The following is a 13,510-nucleotide window of genomic DNA, read 5'->3' as shown; positions in this document are numbered from 1 at the left end:
ACCCAGACACTATTCACTTGCCTCTCCATCCAAGAAGCCAGCATTACTTACTGTACCCTTTCTAGTGATTTGCTCCATCCTATGGATACAGATTCTAGATATAATCTAATGACACATTTTTCTATTAAGGAAATAATGCTCATAATATCACCACACTAAGTGTGCCTATGCAATGGGAAAATAACAGGCATACCTCAAAAATATTGGGAGTTTCGCTCCAGACTACTGGAGCCAATAAAGCAAATATCACAATACAGTAAGTCACATGAAATTGTTTATTTCTCATGGCATATAAGTCATATTTACATTATATCATCCATTAAGTGCACAATAGCATTATGACTAAACAATAATGTACATATCTTAAAACTGTGTATTGCTAAAAATCCTAATGAACATTTGAGCCTTCAGTGAGTCCTAATCTTTTTGCTGGTGTAATGGCTGCTGACTGTTCACGGTGGTGGTTGCTGAAGGTTGGGTGGATGTGGCAATTTCTTAAAATAAGACAACATAGTTCGCCGCCTAGAGTGATCCTTCTTTTCACAAAAAAATTTCTCTGTAGAATGGGATGTTGTTTGATAGCATTTGACCCACAACAGAATTTCTTTCAAAGTTGGACTTAATCTTCTCAAACCCTGCCACTGCTTTATCAATGAAGTTTATATAATATTGTAAATCCTTTATTGTCATTTCAACAACATTCACAGTATCTTCACCAGAAGTAGATTCCATCTCAAGAAACCACTTTCTCTTTGCTCATCCATAAGAAGCAACTCCTCATCCAGCTAAGTTTTATGAAATTGCAGCAATTCAGTCATATATTCAGACTTTACTTCTATTCTCTTGCTATTGCCACCACATCAGCAGTTACTTCCCCTGTTGAAGTCACATCCCTCCAAGTCTTCCATGAGGGTTGGATTATGACCCCCTATGAATCATGAATGTTCCTAATGGCAACTAACAGGGTGAATCCTTTCCAGAAGGTTTTCAATTTACTTTGCTCAGATCCATCAGAGGAATCTGTCTAGAGCAGTGATAGCCTTACACAAGATATTTCTTCAAAAATAAGACATGAAAATCTAAATGACTCCTTGATTTATAAGCTGATGAATAAATGTTGTGTTAGCAGATATAAAGTAACATTAATTTTCTTATACTCCATCAAAGATCTTGGGTAACTAGGTACATTGTCAATAAGCAGTAATATTTTGAAAGAAATCTTTCTGAGCATTACATCTCAAAAGTGGGCTTAAAATATTCAGTAAATGGTGCTGTAAACAGATGTGCTGTGATGCAGGTTTTGTTCTTCCATTTATAGAGCACAGACAGAGAGTAGACTTAGCATAATTCTTAAGGGTCCTAGGATTTTCAGAATGGTAAGTGAGCACTGCCTTCAACTGAAAGTCACTAGCTGCATTAGCTCCTAACAAGTGTCAGTCTATCATTTGAAGCTAGACATTGACTTCTCTTCTCTGTTCATAAAAGCCCTAACTAGCATGTTCTTCCAATAGAAGCCTGTCTCATCTACATTGAAAAATCTGTCATTTAGCATTGCTATGTTCATCAATTATCTCAGCTAGATCTTCTGGATAACTTAGTGCACCCTCAACATCAGCACTTGCTGCTTCACCTTGCACTTTTCTGTTATGAAGACAATTCTGTCTTTTTGAACCACATGAATAAACTTCTGCTAGCTTCAAACTCTTCTTCTGTAGCTTCTTCACTTTCTGCAGCCTTCAGAGAATTGAAGGGAATTAGGGCCTTGCTCTAAATTAGGCTTTGTAGCTTTTGATTGAAAATGACAGACACAGGACTCTTCCTTTCACTTGAACACATAGGGGTCATTGTAGCGTTATTAATTGGCCTGTTTCAATATTGTTTTATTTCAGGGAATAGGGAGTCTCCAAGAGAAGGAGAGAGAGATGAGGAAACAGTCAAAAGAGCAATCAGAATACACACAACATTTATCACTTAAGCTTGCCACCTTATATAGATGTGATTTGTAGTGTTCCAACACAATAATAGTAATATCAGAGATCACTGATCATAGACTACCATAGCAGATATAATAAAGATGAAAAAGTTTAAAATATTGTGAGAATTACCAAAATGTGATAGAGACAGGAAGTGAGCATACACTGTGGGAAAAAATGGTACCAAGAGACTTGCCAGACATAGGGTTGCCACAGAACTTCAATTTGTAAAACATGTATCTTCAGAGTGCGATAAACTGAAGTATGCCTACGTTCAAGTATTATAAAGGGATGATGTTCTGATTTCAAAAATAATTTTACAATATTTTAGCATACAGACTTTTAATTCTATTTTAAAACTAGTTGTGAGAGACATGTATACCCTAACTAAAGGGTTATCTTTTCTCTTAACTTGGTACAGGAACAACAGAGAGCCAGACAATTCTGCCATTCACTGGGACACACGAGATGGAACTCAATAGAAGTCAAGAGAAAACTAAATTCAAATATTTACAGAGGCAACAGAAAGGCCTAGGATTGAGATACAATAGCAATGAACAGAAGAACTAACAGTTCAAAACTTAGGGCTAAGCCCAGTGGCTCATGACCGTAGTCCCAGCACTTTGGAAGGCAGGAGCATTGCTTGAGGCCAGGAGTTCATGAACAGCCTGAGCAACAAAGTAAGACCCCATCTGTACAAAAAATAGAAAAAAAACTAGCCAAATGTGGCGGCATACACCTATAGCCTCAGCTACTCAAGAGGCTGAGCTGGAGGGATCACTTGAGCCCAAAAGGTTGAGTCTGCAGTGAGCCATAATCATGCCACTGCAATCCAGCCTGGGCAAAAGAGTGAGACTCTAACTCAAAAAATAATTATAAGAGAGCCTATGCGCCTGTCTTTGTGCATTTGGTGGAGGGGGACAGAGAGAGAAACGTAAAAGGAAAATTCATAGGTGGCAGATTCCAATTTGGGTGCCCGTATAGCCACAGCTGTACTACCATTAAGAAAAGAAGTCAACTTACAGAGAATGTGCTTCTGTGATATATCTGATAGGCTAAATTTGAAAGGGGAGTACTCCAATGGAAGTACCTAATAAAATGTTGGGAAATAGTGAGACAACTCAAGACGGCCGAATAGTAACAGCTCCTGTCTGCAGCTCCCAGCAAGATCCATGCGGAAGGCAGGTGATTTCTGCATTTCCAACTGAGGTACCTGGTTCATCTCATTGGGACTGGTTGGACAGGGGGTGCAGCCCATGGAGGGCGGGCTGAAGAAGGGTGGGGAGTCGCCTCATCTGGGAAGTGCAAGGGGTCAGGGGATTTCCCTTTCCTAGCCAAGGGAAGCCATGACAGACTGTACTTGGAGGAACAGTATACTCCTGCCCAGATACTGTGCTTTTCCCAAGGTCTTTGCAACTGGCAGACCCAGAGATTCCCTCTGTGGGACCCACACCCACAGAGCCCAACAAGCTAAGATCTATTGGCTTGAAATTCTCGCTGCTAGTACAGCAGTCTGAGATCGACCTGGGATGCTCGAGCTTGGTGCTGGGAGGGGCGTCCGCCATTGCTGAGGCTTAAGTAGGCAGTTTTATGCTTACAGTGTAAACAAAGGCACTGAGTGGTTCAAACTCGGTGGAACCCACCAGAGCTCAGTGAGGCTGACTGCCTCTCTAGATTCCACCTCTCTGGGCAGGGCATCTCTGAAAAAAAGGCAGCAGCCCCAGTCAGGGGCTTATAGACAAAACCCCCATCTCCCTGGGACAGAGCACCTGGGGGAAGGGGCAGCTGTGGGAGCAGCTTCAGCAAACTTAAGCGTCCCTGCCTGATGGCTCTGAAGAGAGCAGTGGCTCTCCCAGCTCAGCATTCGAGCTCTAATAATGGACAGACTGCCTGCTCAAGTGGGTCCCTGACACCCGCGTAGCCTGACTGGGAAACACCTCCCAGTAGGGGCTGATGGACATCTCATACAGGAGAGCTCTGGCTGGCATCTGGTGGGTGCCCCTCTGGGATGAAGCTTCCAGAGGAAGGATCAGACAGCAATAGTTGCTGTTCTGCAGCCTCTGCTGATCATACCCAGGCAAACAAGGTCTGGAGTGGACTTCCAGCAAACTCCAACAAACCTGTAGAAGAGGGTCCTGATTATTAGAAGGAAAACTAACAAACAGAAAGGATAACATAATCATCAACAAAAAGGACATCCACACAAAAGCCCATCCGGAGGTCACTAACATCAAAGACCTAAGGTAGATAAAACTACAAAGATGGGGAGAAACCAGTGCAGAAAGGCTGAAAAGTCCAAAAACCAGAACACCTCTTCTCCTTCAAAGGATCACAACTCCTCATCAGCAGGGGAACAAAACTGGATGGAGAATGAGTATGACAAACTGACAGAAGTAGGCTTCAGAAGGTGGATCATAAAAAACTCCTCCAAGCTAAGGGAGCATGTTCTAACCCAAAATAAGGAAGCTAAGAACCTTTAAAAAAGGTTAGACAAATAGCTAAGTAGAATAACCAGTGTAGAGAAGAATACAAAAGACCTGGTAGAGCTGAAAAATGCAGCACAAGAACTTTGTGAAGCATACACAAGTTTCCATAGCTGAATCAATCAGGCAGAAGAAAGTATATCAGTGATTACTTAATGAAATAAAGCGAGAAGACAAGATTAGAGAAAACAGAGTGAAAAGAAACAAACAAAGCCTCCAAGAAATACGAGACTATGTGAAAAGACCAAATCTATGTCTGATTGGTGTACCTGAAAGTGACAGGGAGAATGACACCTAGTTGGAAAACACTCTGCAGGATATTATCCAGGAGAACTTCTGCAACCTAGCAAGGCAGGCCAACATTCAAATTCAGGAAATACAGAGACCACCACAAACATATTCCTCGAAAAGAGCAACCCCAAGACACAGAATCATCAGACTGATCAAGGTTGAAATGAAGGAAAAAACGTTAAGGGTAGCTGGAGAGAAAGGTCGGGTTACCCACAAAGGGAAGCCTATCAGGCTAACAGCGGATCTCTCAGCAGAAACTCTACAAACCAGAAGAGAGTGGGGGCCAATATTCAACATTCTTAAAGAAAAGAATTTTCAACCCAGAATTTCATATCCAGCCAAACTAACCTTCATAAGTGAAGGAGAAATAAAATCCTTTACAGGCAAGCAAATGCTGAGAGATTTGTCCCCACCAGGCCTGCCTTACAAGAGCTCCTGAAGGAAGCACTAAACATGGAAAGGAACAACCGGTTACCAGCCATTGCAAAAACATGCCAAATTGTAAGGCCCATTGACGCTACAAAGAAACTGAATCAACTAACGGGCAAAATAACCAGCCAGAATCATAACGATAGGATCAAATTCACACATAACAATATTAACTTTAAAAGTAAATGGAATAAATGTCCAATTTAAAAGACACAGACTGGCAAATTGGATAAACAGTCAAGATCCATCAGTGTGCTATATTGAGGAGACCCATCTCACATGCAAAGACATACATACACTCAAAATAAAAGGATAGATGAAGATTTACCAAGAAAATGGAAAGCAAAAAAAAAGCAGGGGTTGCAATCCTAGTCTCTGATAAAACAGACTTTAAACCAACAAAGATCAAAAAATACAAGGAAGGGCATCACCTATGGTAAAGGGATCAATGCAACAAGAAGAGCTAACTATCCTAAATATATATGCACCCAATACAAGAGCACCCAGATTAATAAAGCAAGTTCTTAGAGACCTACAAAGAGAATTAGACTCCCACACAATAATGGGGGAGAGTTTAACACCCCACTGTCAATATTAGACAGTTCAACGAGACAGAAAATTAACAAGGATAATGAGGACTTGAACTCAGCTCTGATACAAATGGACCTAATAGAAATCTACAGAACTCTCCACCCCAAATCAAGAGAATATAACTTCTTCTCAGCACCACATCACACTTACTCTAAAATTGACCACACAATTGGAAGTAAAACACTCCTCAGCAAATGTAAAAGAATGGAGATCATAACAAACCATCTCTCAGACCACAACGAAATCAAATTAGAACTCAGGATTAAGAAACTCGCTCAAAACTGTACAACTACATGGAAACTGAACAACCTACTCCTGAATGACTACTGGGTAAATAACAAAATGAAGACAGAAATAAAGATGTTCTTTGAAACCAATGGGAACCAAGACACAACGTACCAGAATCTCTGGGACGTATTTAAAGCAGTGTGTAGAGGGAAATTCATAGTACTAAATGCCCACAAGAGAAAGCAGAAAAGATCTAAAATCAATACTCTAACGTCACAATTAAAAGAACTAGAGAAGCAAGAGCAAACAAATTCAAAATCTACCAGAAGACAAGAAATAATTAAGATCCGAGCAGAACTGAAGGAGATAGAGACATGGAAAACCCTTCAAAAAAAATCAATGAGTCCAGGAGATGACATTTTGAAAAGATTGACAAAATAGATAGACTGCTAGCCAGACTAATAAAAAAGAAAAGAGAGAAGAATCAAATAGACACAATAAAAATGATAAAGAGCATATCACGACTGATCCCACAGAAATACAAACTATCATCAGAGAATACTATAAACACCTCTACAAAATTAAACTAGAAAACCTACAAGAAATGGATAAATTCCTGGACACATACACCCTCCCAAGACTAAACCAGGAAGAAGTCGAGTCTCTAAATAGACCACAAACAGGTTCTGAAATTCAGGAAGTAATTAATAGCATACCAACCAAAAAAAGTCCAGGACTAGACAGATTCACAGCTGAATTTTACCAAAGGTACAAAGAGGAGCTGGTACCATTCCTTCTGAAACAATTCCAAGCAACAGAAAAAGAGGGAATCCTCCCTAACTCATTTTATGAGGCCAGCATCATCCTGATACAAAAACCTGACAGAGACTCAAAAAAAAGAAAATTTTAAGCCAATCTCCCTGTTGAACATCGATGTAAAAATCCTGAATAAAATACTGGCAAATGAAATCCAGCAGCACATCAAAAAGCCTATCCACCACAATCAAGTCGGCTTCATCCCTGGGATGCAAGGCTGGTTCAACATATGCAAATCAATAAATGTAACCCATCACATAAACAGAAACAACAACAAAAACCACATGATTATCTCAATAGATGCAGAAAAGGCCTTTGACAAAATTTAACAGCCCTTCATGCTAAAAACTCTCAATAAACTAAGTACTGATGGAACGTATCTCAAAATAATAAGAGCTATTTATGACAAACCCACAGCCAATATCATACTGAATGAGCAAAAACTGGAAGCATTCTCTCTGAAAACTAGCACAAGACTCGGTTTGCCAGTATTTTATTGAGGATTTTTGCATCGATGTTCATCACGGACATTGCTCTATATTTCTCTTTTTTTGTTGTGTCTCTGCCAGACTTTGGTATCAGGATGATGCTGGCCTCATAAAATGAGTTAGAGAGGATTCCCTCATTTTCTATTGATTGGAATAGTTTCAGAAGGAATGGTACCAGCTCCTTTTTGTACCTCTGGTAGAATTCGGCTGTGAATCTGTCTGGTCCTGGATTTTTTTTGGTTGGTAGGCTATTAATTATTGCCTCAATTTCAGAGTCTGTTATTGGTCTATTCAGGGATTCAACTTCCTGGTTTAGTCTTGGGAGAGTGTATGTGTCCAGAAATTTATCCATTCCTTCTAGATTTTCTAGTTTATTTGCGTAGAGGTGTTTATAGTATTCTCTGATGGTAGTTGGTATTTCTGTGGGATCGCTGGTGATATCCCCTTTATCATTTTTTATTGCATCTATTTGATTCTTCTCTCTTTTCTTCTTTATTAGTTTTGCTAGCAGTCTATTTTGCTGATCTTTTCAAAAAACCAGCTCGCAGATTCATTGATTTTTTGAAGGGATTTTTGTGTCTTATCTCCTTCAGTTCTGTTCTGATCTTAATTATTTCCTGCCTTCTGCTAGCTTTTGAATGTGTTTGCTCATGCTTCTCTAGTTCTTTTAATTGTGATGTTAGGGTGTCGATTTTATATCTTTCCTGCTTTCTCTTGTGGGCATTTAGTACTATAAATTTCCCTCTACACACTGCTTTAAATGTGTCCCAGATATTCTGGCATGTGGTGTCTTTGTTCTCGTTGATTTCAAAGAACAGCTGTATTTCTGCCTTCATTTCATTATTCACCCAGCAGTCATTCAGGAGCAGGCTGTTCAGTTTCCATGTAGTTGTGCAGTTTTGAATGAGTTTCTTAATCCTGAGTTCTAATTTGATTGCACTGTGGTCTGAGAGACAGGTTGTTATGATTTCTGTTCTTTTACATTTGCTGAGGAGTGCTTTACTTCCAACTATATGGTCAATTTTAGAATAAGTGCGACGTGGTGCTGAAAAGAATGTATATTCTGTTGATTTGGAGTGGAGAGCTCTGTGCAGAGATGAGTTCAAGTTAGGCAATACCATTCAGGACATAGGCATGGGCAAGGACTTCATGACTAAAACACCAAAAGCAATGGCAATGAAAGCCAAAATAGACAAATGGGATCTAATTAAACTAAAGAGCTTCTGCACAGCAAAAGAAACTACCAGCAGAGTGAACAGGCAACCTACAGAATGGGGGAAAATTTTTGCAATATACCCATCTGTCAAAGAGCTAATAACCAGACTCTACCAAGAACTTAAACAAATTTACAAGAAAAAAACAAACAACCCCATCAAAAAGTGGGCAAAGGATATGAACAGACACTTCTCAAAAGAAGACATTTACGCAGCCAACAGACACATGAAAAAATGCTCATCATCACTTGCCATCAGAGAAATGCAAATCAAAACCACAATGAGATACCATCTCACAGCAGTTAGAATGGTGATCATTAAAAAGTCAGGAAACAACAGGTGCTGGAGAGGATGTGGAGAAATAGGAATGCTTTTACACTGTTGGTGGGAGTGTAAACTAGTTCAACCATTGTGGAAGACAGTGTGGCAATTCCTCAAGGTTCTAGAACTAGAAATACCATTTAACCCAGAGATCCCATTACTGGGTATATACCCAAAGGATTATAAATCATGCTACCATAAAGACACATGCACACATATGTTTATTGCGGCACTATTCACAATAGCAAAGACTTGGAACCAACCCAAATGTCCATCGACAATAGACTGGATTAAGAAAATGTGGCACATATACACCATGGAATACTATGCAGCCATAAAAAAGGATGAGTTCTTGTCCTTTGTAGGGACATGGATGAAGCTGGAAACCATCATTCTGAGCAAACTATTGCAAGGACAGAGAACCAAATACTGCATGTTCTCACTCATAGGTGGGAATTGAACAATGAGAACACTTGGACACAGGGTGGGGAACACCACACACGGGGGCCTGTAGTGGGGTGAGGGGAGCAGGGAGGGATAGCATTAGGAGAAATATCTAATGTAAACGACGAGTTACTGGGTACAGCATACCAACATGGCACATGTGTACCTATGTAACAAACCTGCACATTTTGCACATGTACCCTAGATCTTAAAGTATAAGAAAGACAGAAAGACAAAGAAAGAAAGAAAGAGAGAGAGAGAGAGAAAGAAAAAAAGAAAGAAAGAAAGAAAGAAAGAAAGAAAGAAAGAAAGAAAGAAAGAAAGAAAGAGAAAGAAAGAAAGAAAGAAAGAAGGAAGGAAGGAAGGAAGGAAGGAAGGAAGGAAGGAAGGAAGGAAGGAAGGAAGGAAAGGAAAGGAAGGAAAGAAAGATAGAAAGAAAGAAAGAAAGAAAGAGAGAGAGAGAGAGAAAGAGAAAGACAGACAGGCAGGCAGGCGCAAGACAAGGATGTCCCCTCTCACCTCTCCTGTTCAACATAGTATTCGAAGTTCTGGCCAGGGCAATCAGGCAAGAGAAAGAAATAAAGGGTATTCAGTTAGGAAAAGAGGAAGTCAAATTGTCTCTGTTTGCAGATGACATGATTGTATATTTAGAAAACCCCATCATGTCAGCCCAAAATCTCCTTAAGCTGATAAGCAACTTCAGCAAAGTCTCAGGATACAAAATCAATGTGCAAAAATCACAAGCATTCCTATACACCAATATCAGACAAATAGCCAAATCATGAGTGAACTCCCATTCACAATTGCTACAAAGAGAATAAAATACCTAGGAATCCAACTTACAAGGAATGTGAAAGAGCTCTTCAAGGAGAACTACAAACCACTGCTCAAGAAAATAAAAGAGGACACAAACAATTGGAAGAACATTCCATGCTCATGGATAGGAAGAATCAACATTGTGAAAATGGCCATATTGCCCAAAGTAATTTATAGATTCAGTGATATCCCCATCAAGCTACCAATGACTTTCTTCACAGAATTGGAAAAAACTACTGTAAAGTTCATATGGAACCAAAAAAGAGCCCGCATTGCCAACACAATCCTAAGCCAAAAGAACAAAGCTGGAGGCATCACGCTACCTGACTTCAAACTATACTGCAAGGCTACAGTAACCAAAACAGCATGGTACTGGTACCAAAACAGATATATAGACCAATGGAACAGAACAGAGCCCTCAGAAATAACACCACACATCTACAACCATCTGATCTTTCATAAACCTGACAAAAACAAGCAATGGGGAAAGGATTCCCTATTTAATAAATGGTGCTGGGAAAACTGGCTAGCCATAAGCGGAAAACTGGCTAGCCATATGTAGAAAGCTGAAACTGGATCCCTTCCTTAAGCCTTATACAAAAATTAACTCAAGATCAATTAAAGACTTAAACATAAGACCTAAAACCATAAAAACCCTAGAAGAAAACCTAAGCAATACCATTCAGGACATAAAGATGGGCAAAGTCTTCATGATGAAAACACCAAAAGCAATGGCAACAAAAGTCAAAATTGACAAATGGGATCTAATTAAACTAAAGAGCTTCTGCAAAGCAAAAGAAACTACCATCAGAGTGAACAGGCAACCTACAGTATGGGAGAAAATGTTTGCAATCTATCTATCTGACAAAGGTCAAATATCCAGAATCTCCAAGGAACTTAAACAAATTTACAAGAAAAAAACAAACAACCCCATCAAAAAATGGGTGAAAGATATGAACAGACAGTTCTCAAAAGAAGACATTTATGTAGCCAAGAAACATGAAAAAATGCTCATCATCACTGGAAATGCAAATCAAAACCACAATGAGATACCATCTCACACCAGTTAGAACGGCAATCATTAAAAAGTCAGGAAACAACAGATGCTGGAGAGGATGTGGAGAAATAGGAATGCTTTTACACTGTTGGTGACATTGTGGAAGACAGTGTGGCGATTCCTCAAGAATCTAGACCCAGAAATACCATTAGACCCAGCAATCCCATTACTGGGTATATACCCAAAGGATTATAAATCATTCTACAATAAAGACACGTGCACATGTATGTTTATTGCAGCACTGTTCACAATAGCAAAGTCTTGGAACCAACCCAAATGCCCATCAGTGATAGACTGGATAAAGAAAATGTGGCACATATACACCATGGAATACTATGCAGCCATAAAAAAGGATGAGTTCATGTCCTTTGCATGGACCTGGATGAAACTGGAAACCATCATTCTCAGCAAACTAACACAAGAACAGAAAACCAAACACCATATGTTCTCACTCATAAGTGGTAGTTGAACAATGAGAACACATGGACACAGGGAGGGGAACATCACACACTGGGGCCTGTCGGGGAGTTGGGGGCGGGGGGAGGGATAGCATTAGGAGAAATACCTAATGTAAATGACAAGTTGATGAGTGTAGCATACCAGCATGCACATGTATACCTATGTAATAAACCTGCACATTGTGCACATGTACCCCAGAACTTAAAGTATAATTTAAAAAAAATGTTGGGAAATACATGGCTGAAGCTTAGGAATCACGTTAGAACTGTGGAAGTTAATTTGGAGTCATCTCATCCAAAGACAAAAAAAGAGGACCAGACTATTAAACAGAACTAACTTCACATGCCTACTCAGGACCTAGCACTGTGCTAGAAACTACATTTTGCATTCATTCACTTTCATCCTTTTAACAACTTAAGAATTAGAGTTGGCCGGGCACGGTGGCTCACGCTAGTAATCCCAGCACTTTGGGAGGCCGAGGCGGGTGGATCACGAGGTCAGGAGATCGAGACCACGGTGAAACCCCGTCTCTACTAAAAATACAAAAAAAAAAATTAGCCGGGTGTGGTGGCGGGCGCCTGTAGTCCCAGCTACTCGGAGAGGCTGAGGCAGGAGAATGGCGTGAACCCGGGAGGCGGAGCTTGCAGTGAGCCAAGATTGCGCCACTGCACTCCAGCCTGGGCGACAGAGTGAGACTCCGTCTCAAAAAAAAAAAAAAAAAAAAAAAAAAAAGAATTAGAGTTATTAGCCTTGTTTCTACATCGAGGAAACCAAACCTCAGAACAATTAAGCAACTAGACCAAGAAACAAGTGTTCCCAGTTCAAAGCCTTTGTTATTTTCACTACATTGGACGGCCTCATCACCGTATCTGGGAACATGGAAAAATGAAATTTCTAAGCAAGTAAATGTGGAGAGAGGAATAAAAGGCCAAACACAGAACTTTGAACTTATCTCTATCCTACAGAGCGTCAGAGGCTTCCAACATTGGATATATTCCATATTCTTCCTAAAAATCTCAATGAAAGCTTGTGTTCTATGAAGATCAATTACATAAGAAGCTTGGGTTTCAAAACCAGATGCAACCATGAAAGTTATCTTCATGGTATACGACCAAATAAAGAGGCCACTGAATTAATTAAATCTCCCATAGTTGCAAATTTGTTACTACTTGCATTACTCAGTCAAGAGTTATTTATATTGCAAATTATCTTTATTCTTTATTACTAATCTTACCTGACAAGAATTAAATTCCCACAGTATGGGATGGGCCTTAGCTTTAGGAAATTCGAAGCTGCTAGGCACTTCTGAGAATTTAATGTCTGGAACCCCTTCACACAGCAAAATGCTACCAACTATACATTCTGCTCCTCAGCCAATTTAGAGAGCTTGGCCTCTGATTTTGTTCCTTCCTGAGTTTACTCTCTGATAGTCCCCTCTGCTATATAGTTTAATGGGCTAATCAAATAAATTCTGCACTAAATGTATACTTTTAGATTTCCATGGAAAAATCTCCCCAAATTTTTCACAGGCCATTCTCCTCTAGGAATTCTCTTTAATTTGTTGCTTGTTCTACTTTTGCTTTCGGTGGAACAGAGAAAATGAAGCAACCCAAGAATCAGCTTTCTTCCTCACATTAACATCTGGAATGCTTCCCTAATGGTATTCTGATAATATATTAAATAAAGCTGTTTTACATTATCCAAACAAACAGTTGACTTAAGCCGAATACTTTGCCATTTTAGTGAAGGAAAAAAATATAAAGTTGGTTGCTGGGTTGAAAAAGATTTCCAAACCTGTCAGTTCAACCAAACGATTGCAGTAATAAAGGCATTCAGTCATAGAAGTCATAGCTAGAGAGTAAGCAGAGGAATCCACAAACAAGAGTTTCTTTTGAGTATG

At 39.7% G+C, this 13,510-nt stretch overlaps 1 protein-coding gene and 1 long non-coding RNA gene across 4 annotated transcripts in view; one reads left to right on the top strand and one right to left on the bottom strand.

Annotated features, from left to right (window-relative positions):
- The window catches only part of CRPPA (CDP-L-ribitol pyrophosphorylase A), a 336,452-nt gene that overhangs the window by 160,683 nt on the left and 162,259 nt on the right, over window positions 1-13,510 (bottom strand). The window lies entirely within an intron of this gene.
- The window catches only part of LOC129479440 (uncharacterized), a 60,868-nt gene that overhangs the window by 35,146 nt on the left and 12,212 nt on the right, over window positions 1-13,510 (top strand). The gene's annotated exons all lie outside the window — the stretch shown is intronic.

This window comes from Symphalangus syndactylus, chromosome 3 (assembly GCF_028878055.3).
Source record: "Symphalangus syndactylus isolate Jambi chromosome 3, NHGRI_mSymSyn1-v2.1_pri, whole genome shotgun sequence".
Lineage (NCBI taxonomy): Eukaryota > Metazoa > Chordata > Mammalia > Primates > Hylobatidae > Symphalangus > Symphalangus syndactylus.
This window is presented reverse-complemented; position numbering and strand designations above follow the sequence as displayed.